Here is a 9,248-nt window from a genome sequence, read left to right on the forward strand (position 1 = left end):
AAGAAAGAAAGAAATGGTAAAAATGCTTTATTTAAAAAGTCAGTTTGGGGAAACCAAGGCTACTCCATAGCACTAGGCCACACACGAGATCAGACTCGGTCTCCTGCCCCCAGGGCTCTGTGAGGGGCTCTGGCCTGGCAGTAGGAATGAGGGCAGGGGATGAACACCCCCCTGGGCGACCCTGGGTGGGGGGCTGCTCATCGGTGCCTCTCAGGAAGGACTTCTGCTTACTCAGTTGCCACACTCGGATCTCACACAGAGGCATCTGAATTCCCAAGGGTGGTGATTTGCTTCGGGTGGAGCAGGGCCCCATGGGCAGTGAGCTTAGCTTGGGGCTCAGCAACAAGCCCAAATGCTCACAAACAGCAGGCTCCAGCACTATGGTTATTTTCCTGACCTCAATCTCAAGTGCCAAATCTCAAAACTATCATTAAAATGTCCAGATTTTTTCATTTAGGGAAAATAGAGTCTGCTGAACTCCATAATACTCACCTGGAGTGTTCAGCACGGGCCGGCCTGACAGCGCCTGTTGGGAACCTGACAAAGGAGTCTGAGTTCACAGAGGAAAAGGTCGAGAACATTCTGATTAAGAATAATGGAGGGGCGCCTGGGTGGCTCAGTCGTTAAGCGTCTGCCTTCGGCTCAGGTCATGATCCCAGAGTCCTGGGATCGAGTCCCACATCGGGCTCCCTGCTCCGCGGGAAGCCTGCTTCTCCCTCCCCCACTCCCCCTGCTTGTGTTCCCGCTCTCGCTGTCTCTCTCTGTCAAATAAATAAACAAAATCTTTAAAAAAAAAAAAAGAAGAATGGAGGACACGCCCTGCCAGATATCAAAACATGCCCTAAAGATGCAGTACTTTTAAAGACGTTAGCACCATGAAGGCAGGAGGGGGGAAAGATAGATTCATAAGTCCGAAGAGTCCAGAAAGGCCTAAGTACTTAGGACTGGGGACATGGGATCTGAGCAAGGAGGTGTTTCCACCCATAGGGAGAAGACAGAAGAGGACCTGTCACCACAGTGGGGTGGGGGGTGGACACCTTGCAGGTGGTGTAGGGGAGAGAGAGAGAGAGAAAAAAAAAAAGCAAATTAGAGTCTTACTCTCTGAGTAAGACACAAAACCCAGAAGCCATAAACGGAGAAACAGACTGACCCGTTTAACCACACAAAATGAAAAACTTCTGTATGACAAAAGAGGCCATTATCAAAATTAAAAGTAAAAAGAGACTGGAAAAAAAATTTTCACAATACATAGCAGGCAATACATAATATTCACCACGTATTAACTGATATACAGAGAACCCTTAAAAATGGGTAAGAAACTATCCAGCTGAAAAAACGGATCTGCGGGCAGTTCTTAGAAAAAAGTGCTAAGTATTAGTAAAAAATGAAAGGAAACTTGACATCACTAGAAAGCGAAGAAATGTGAAATAAAGCAGTGATGATATAGCCATTTACTTATCAGACTGGAAGAAATAAAAAATATTGATAATGTTTGATTTGGGCAAAATTATGCAGAAATGGATACTGTCATACACCATTGGCAAAGGATAAATGAGTAGTATCTTTCTGGAGAGTGATGTGGCAGTGTTAATATGTTAAGTGTTTACATAAAAATGTTAACCATATGAACCTTTTTAAAAAAAGATTTTATTAATTTATTTGAGAGAGAGAGTGAGTGAGTGAGAGGCAGAGAATCTGAGGCAGACTCTGCACTGAGCACAGAGCCCAACGCTGGACTCGATCTCACGACCCTGAGATCAGGACGTGAGCCTATACCAAGAGTCCAATGCTTTACTGACTGAGCCACCCAGATGCCCTATATGACCCTTTTTATACAGAGTTCCCAATTCTGGAAATTTACCCCGCTTCTGTTCAAGAAGAGCTACAGACAAGGGTAACAGCAAAAATTATGTGAACAAACTAAGGAATTTCCATGAACAGAAGAGTGGTTAAAAAAATAACATTGTGTGGGGCGCCTGGGTGGCTCAGTCGGTTAAGCATCTGCCTTCAGCTCAAGTCATGATTCCGGGGTCTTGGGATGGAGCCCTGCACCCGGCTCCTTGCTCGGTGGGGAACTTGCTTCTCCCTCTCCCCCTGCCCTTCTCCCTGCTCATGCTCACACTCTCTCTCTCAAATCAATCAGGCAATCAATATGGAATAACAGGTACCAGAAGATCAAGGGCACATTGTTCTCAGAAGGATGTCCACAAGATACACTTGTTGAAAACAGGCTTTTCAAAGTGTAGGTCTACTTTTGCTTTTCAAAAACCTCTATGTGTGTGAGCGCATATGCTCCATTTCACTAATTCCAGATTGCATGTCCTTTTCACGTTTGTAGCAGGCTCTGTCATCCGTGGTATCTCTGATTCTATAATACACGGCACTATGTATCAGCGCACAAAAATACCTGGAACAATACTCAAGACCCAACCGTGGAAGGGTAGGATTAGGGAGGATGGGAAGGGCACTTTTACCATCTGAAACATTTCCGTAAGTTTACCTCCGTACTGGGAGCTCATGTCATTTTTGTCATACGTAAAACCAAAGCATTAACAACAGACTGAGCCGACTTGGCCGTGGCCAGCACCACCAGATTTTTATCCTGAGCCTCTGGAAGGCCAGTTTTACTTTCCCACCCTGCACAACCTTTATTCTGAAGGGGTGACAATTCTCCTCCCATTATCTTCTCTTCTTCCCCCAAAATCCGAGCTGTCAGGAAGAACAGAGCAGGAGCCCAGGGGAGGCTTGGAGCATCTACTCCCCCCCTACTCCCCGCCCTCTACGCCCCCAGCCCCCGCCAGGGTATTCTGTGGTGCTCCCTGCAGCTTTCCGTGCTGGACTCTGATTACCAGGAGGTGGGAGAGGCAAGAAACCTTAGACGTCATTGGATGTCACCTTGTTATCTCATGATTGAGGAAAGGAAGGTGCAAAGAGATGAAGCGATGATCCCCGACCCGCCCGCGGAGCTGGCAGTGCCCCGGAGTCGAGGCTCTGCTGTCCCAGCCTTCCTTCTCTTCCAAGAGGTTCTGTCTGAATGGCTGAACCAAAAACTAAGATTCCCTTCACCCAAAACATCTGTGAGGCTCTGAATTCCATAGGATGCTTTGCTGCAAGTCCCCCAAAAACATGGGCCAACGGTGGCTCATTCCTTAGGGGCATTTTATAGTGTTATAAGAACAAGAAGACCGGAGAGACCTGTTCTTGGGGTCAGCTGAGATGTTCAAAGAGGTGATCGGGGACCCACGCTCTTTCTTCCATCTTTCTCCCATCATCTTCATTCAGTGTGTTGGTTTTCACATCCGACTTGCTACCCCTCATGTTTGCAAGATGGCTGCCACAGCTCTAGAAACACACAGAAGCGTCCGAAGCAGGAAGGGAATGAGGCGGTCCAAACCGCACTGCCTAATTCCCCTTGCATCCTATTGGCCAGAATTAGTCATGTGACCATTCCTTAGACCAATCGCTGGCAGAGGGGAAAGGGATCGTCTGATTGGCTTGGACCAGTCGCGGCGCATCCTCTGAGGTGTGGCTGATACTGCCACACTGGGGTTCTGCCGGCAACCCAGAAAGGGGGATTATTGCTGCGGAGCTAAAGAGCGATGCTGCAACAAGCTCTTAATTCTTGGTAGTGACTGTGCTGAGCACTTGGCTTGAGGTAATGCCCACCCTTCTCCTGGGAGCAGTGAAGTAGCTAACGGTTATAAATGGAGAATGAATAGCTCAAATATGCAGTGAAGTGCCGATTAATGGATTCTAAAATTTCCTGAGGACTCTTTCAGCCTCCTCACATGATGTGTTTTGCAAACCACACTGGTGAAAAAAATGCCATTTTCCACCTGAGGTCTCTGAAGTCAGCTACAGAGACAAGTGCCTCATTTCAGATAAAGGAAATGCAGAAGTCCCCAGAGACAGGATACAGGCTTGCAGCTTAAGCATTTGGTGGAAAAATAGAACAAGCTTCCCAGAAAAGAGATTGAAGAGGCAGGAGGCTCACAAGTGACAGGAGAGAGACACAGTCGGCCTGGGTGGGGCCAGGATGGTGACTGTCAGCCTCATTCCTTGTCCTCCATCCTTTGAAGGAAAGGCGGCTATAGGCTGGTGGTGTACCCAGTACCCTGGTGCTGGACCCAGAGGAGAATGAGCAGAATTCTGCACAATCTTGGAGCCACACCGTCAGGAAAGAAAAGAGGAGGGAAGTCGGGTGTCCAGATTCAATTTCCATGTTATCTCACCAGACATCTTCCCCCCTGTAGCCTAGTGCTTCAACCGCCTACCTTTCCTAAGTGCCTGAGCCGGAAGTCATCCCGGGAGCACCTCTTCGTCGTATTCCAGAAGTCCTCCCCGGCACCCTTTCTGTGTAACTGGAGATCTGATATCCTTAAAGTCCACTGGTATCGGAAAGAAACCACATGTCTAAGAAAAACCTCAGTGCCCTTTTCCTTACTAAGGATCTGCAGGGAGATCTGGCTGTGCGTGGGGCAGATGTGGGCATTGCCAGGAGGGCAGCTAGGATGCACACAGACCTGGTTAAAGAGACAGCTCTGTCACTCACCAGCTGTGTGCGGTGGCCCTGGGCAAGGCATCCACTCACTCAGCCTCAGCCGCTTCACCTCTTTGCATAGCATCAAGTTATAAGCTACGGGACTTGACTTTGGGTATCTTCTTTGGAGAAATGTCCATTCAAAATCTTTGCCTGTTTAAAAAAAGGGATTATTTGTCTTTCTGTCATTGAGTTGTAAAAGTCCTAGATTCTTGGATATCAGATATATGATTTGCAAATATTTTCTCCCAATTTGTGGTCTGTCTTTCCACTGTCTTCATAATGCCCCTTGATGTACAAAAGTTTTAAATTTTGATGAAGTCCTGTTTATCTATTTTTTTATTTGGTTGCTTGGGCTTTTGGTGTCCTATCTAAGAAATTGTTGCCTAATTCACGGTCACAAGATGTACATCTGTGTTTTCTTCTAAGAATTTTATAGGTTTTGCTCTTATGTTTATTTAGCCTTTTGACCCAATCTGAGTTAATTTTTGCGTAAGGTATGAAGTAAGGGTCCAACTTCATTCTTTTGCGTGTGGCTATCCAGTTGTCCCAGCACCATTTGTTGAAAAGGCCTTTCTTTCCCCCGTTGAATTGCCATGGGACCTTTGCTGAATATAAACTGACCGTAAGTGTAAGGGTTTATTTCTGGACTCTCAATTCTCTTCCAACAATCTATATGTCTGCCTTCATGCCAGAACCACGTGGTCTTGATTACTGTCGATTGGCAGTAAGTTTGGAAATCAGAAAGTGTCAGTTCTCCAACTTTGCCTTTTTTTTTTTCAAGATTGTTTTGGTTATTTCAGGTCCTTTGCATTTCCATATAAATTTTAGGATTAGTCTGTCAGTTTTTGCAAGGAAATCAGCAAGTATTTTGAAAGAGATTGTATTGGAACATACAGATCAATTTGAGTAGTAGTGCCATCTTACCCAGATTTTAAGTCTTCCAATCCATGAACATAGGATGTCTTTCCATTTATTTTAGGTGTTCTTTAATTTCTTTCAGTGATGTTTTACAGTTTTCATTGTACAAGTCTTACACTTCTTTTTTTTTTAAGATTTTTATTTATTTGTCAGAGAGAGAGAGAGAGCACAAGCAGGGGGAGCAGCAGAGGGAGAGGGAGAAGCAGGCTCCTCACTGAGCAAGGAGCCCAATGTGGGACTCGATCCCAGGACCCTGGGATCATGACCTGAGCCGAAGGCAGACGCTTAACGACTGAGCCATCCAGGCATCCCAAGTCTTACACTTCTTCAGTTTATTCCTAAGAATTTTATTCATTTTTATGCTATTGTAAATGGAATTGTGTTCTTTTTTTTTTTTAAGATTTATTTATTTATTTTTAGAGAGAGAACGAGCAGAAGCAGAGGGCAGGAGACAGAGGGAGAGAATCTTTCAAGCAGACACTCTGCTGAGCTAGGAGCCTGATTCAGGGCTTGATCCCACAACCCACGGGATCATGACCTGAGCCGAAGCCAAGAGTCAGACACTTAACTGACTGAGCCACGCAGGCGCCCCAGTGGAATTGTATTCTTAATTTCATTTTTGGGGTTGTTCATTGCTATCAAATAAAAATATAGTTGATTTTATATTGTGAACAAGATAGCAGCCTTGTATACTACAATGTTGCTAAACTCATTTATTAGTTCTAATAGGGTTGTTTTTTTTTTTGTGGGTCCCTTAGAGTTTCTTTCTTTTTTTTTTAAGATTTTATTTATTTATTTGAGAGAGAGAGAGAGAGTGAGAGAGAACATGAGAGGGGAGAGAGTCAGAGGGAGAAGCAGACTCCCCACTGAGCAGGGAGCCCGATGTGGGACTCGATCCTAGGACTCCAGGATCATGACCTGAGCTGAAGGCAGTTGCTTAACCAACTGAGCCACCCAGGCGCCCTCCCTTAGAGTTTCTATCTTCAAGATAATGGGATTTGTGAATTGAGATAGTTTTACTTCTTCCTTTCCAATCTGGGTGCCTCTTATTCCTATTTACTTATTTATTTTTTAAGTAAGCTCTATAGCCAACCACCTGCGATCAAGAGTCACATGATCTCCCGACTGAGCCAGCCAGGTGCTCCCCCCTCCCTTATTCCTTTTTTTTATTTTTCTTTTTGCTTCACTGTCCTGGCTAGAATTGCCAATGCAGTGTTGAATAGAAGTGGCAGGAATGAACATCCTGGTCTTACTCCTGATCTTAGAGGGAAATCTTTCAGTCTTTTACCATTAAATATGCTATTGGCTATGAGTTTTCCATAGATGGCTTTTACTCTTTTGTTTGCTTGCTTATTTATTTGTTTATTTATTGAAAGAAAGGCATGGGAGAGAGAGTGGGGGTGGGGGCAGAGGAGAGGGAGAGAGAGACTCTCAAGCAACTCCCAGCTGAGTGCAGAGCCAACACAGGGCTCAATCTCACAACGCTGAGATCATAACCTGAGCCAATACCAAGAGTTGGCCACTCAGCTGACTGAGCCACCCAGGTGCCCCTAGATGGCTTTTAGTAGATTGAAGAAGTTTCCTTCTATTTTTATTTTTTTATTTTTATTTTTATTTTTTTATTTTTGATGATTATTTTTGATCATGAAAGGTGTTAGATTTGCTTTTTCTGTATCTATCAATATGATCATATGATTTTTGTCCTTTATTTTATTAATAGGGTGTATTACACAGATTGATTTAGTATGTTAAATCAACCTTGCATTCCTTGGATACATCTCACTTGTTCGTGGTATATAATCCTTGCTATGTTGCTAGATTTAGTTGTGGCTTGAGAATGTTTGTATCTATATTCATAAGGACAACTGGTTTGTAATTTTCTTGTTATGCCTTTCTCTGGGGTAGTATCAGGATAACACTGGCCACACAGAAGGAGATGGGACGTGTTCCTCCCCCTTTTTGTGAAATTCCTTTATAACAGTTTGCAGGATTTGTATCATTTTTCTTTAAATGTTTCATAACATTTGCCAGTGAAGCCATCTGTGCCTGGACTTTGTGGGATGTTTTTCCATTACCAATTCAGTCTCTTTACTTGTTATAGATTTATTCATATTTTTAATTTCTAAATTAAAGTCAGTTGAGTCAGTTTTGGTAGTTTGCATTTTTCTAGGGATTTGTCTATTTCATGTAGGTTATCTTATTTGTTGGTATACGATTGTTTACGGTATTACTATATACTCTCCTCTTTATTTTTGTGTAGTTGGTAGTAATGTCTCTTTTTCACTCCTAACATCAGCAAATTTATCTCTCCACACTCCCCGCCCCCCATGGATTTCCTGTGCTCATGAGAGTTTTAGAGTAGTGTGTGATCCAAGACTTTGCCCCATGATAAACAACAGGGAATTTAGCTCCCTCATGGCTTTCAGTGGGGCTGTGTGAGCAAACGATGCTTGCAGCAGTGGCAGCCTTTTTGTGACCATGAGGCAATAAACCTAAGATGAAACAAAAAGGCAGAGAGAGTCTGGGTCTTTGACAACATCTCTAGGTACTGCACCTACTCTGGGGCCATCTGGATGCCACCTGATTCTCTTCTGGCAGCTCGGGCAAGATGGATCAGGAGTGGGAGATAGGAGAATGGGTGTCAGCCATCTGGAAGTTCAGAGGGTCATTTGGTTCACAAAAGGTACGCTTCCACTTTGACCAATTAAAGACCCACTTGGGTAGCTAGGACTCTACTCCTAGTTTATCCAAATGCTCCCATCACAGCAATAGTTTTCAAGGAGTCTAGATGCTACGGGTGGTCACATGGCAGATGGTTCCTCCTGCCCCCTTTATAGCCCAACCCCTGTGAGGTAAGTATTATTATTCCATCTTATGCTTAAGAAACTGTAGCTTAGATTAATTAGCTTGCCCAAGGTCAACCTCAGAGTTGGGAATCAAACCTGGGTTCTCTGCGGCTGAGACATGGGCTCTGTTCACCCCGGTTACTTTAGAGACTAAACCTCATGACTCCCTCAGCCTCCACCTTTTCTTCTGTTTTCTCAACAGTTGACTTTGCCATTACTGTCACCCTCAAGGGGACCCCATGAGTCCAGTTCATAACCCATGTGAGTTCCAGACTGGGGGTCAAGGGAGTCAGGATCATTCGGTACATTTCCCGTAAACTTGGTGAAGAGGAGAGAGTGGTTGTATAGTGAAGGGCACTGTGCCGGGTGGGGGCCCGGTGGGGAGAGGACAGAGAGGAGGGAGGCTCTGCTGGTGGGTGTCCACAGGTGGACACCAGTCACGTGGAACACAGCAGGCGCGCCGAGGACACAGCCTTGCGCGGGGGGCACCCTTCCTGCTCCGGTGATTTGGGGGAAGTTGCCTGAAGGAGGTTGGGCTCTAAAAAGGGGAAATGGGGATTCCAGGCCCAGAAAATGCTGGAGCTGAGCCCAGGGTCTGGAGGCTGCAGAGTGTACGGGAAGCACTCACAGCAACCAGCTGGCCTCTGTCCTGCTGTCTCCTCTTCCTTTGCCAACTCTCCAGCTACTGCTGCCAGATAATTCTCTCCTCCATCATTGCTCTGCTCCATCATTGCCCTGCTCCGAGGCCTCCCGGGGCTGGTGCCCAATACCTCCGGGAGAACAACCCAACCCTCCTTCCTCACCGCTGAAGCCTTCCCTGCTCAGGCCGTCTTCCTTTCTCTACTCTCCTGAGCATGGCTGTCCCTGAGCGAGCCTCTTGCCCCAACGTCTGCCCGGCACGGCTCCCCACCTGGATGCCTCCCCACTGCCAAGTTGTGCCC

This window comes from Eumetopias jubatus, unplaced genomic scaffold (assembly GCF_037043125.1).
Source record: "Eumetopias jubatus isolate StellerSeaLion01/CBP00866 unplaced genomic scaffold, mEumJub1_p1.0 scaffold_10, whole genome shotgun sequence".
NCBI lineage: Eukaryota > Metazoa > Chordata > Mammalia > Carnivora > Otariidae > Eumetopias > Eumetopias jubatus.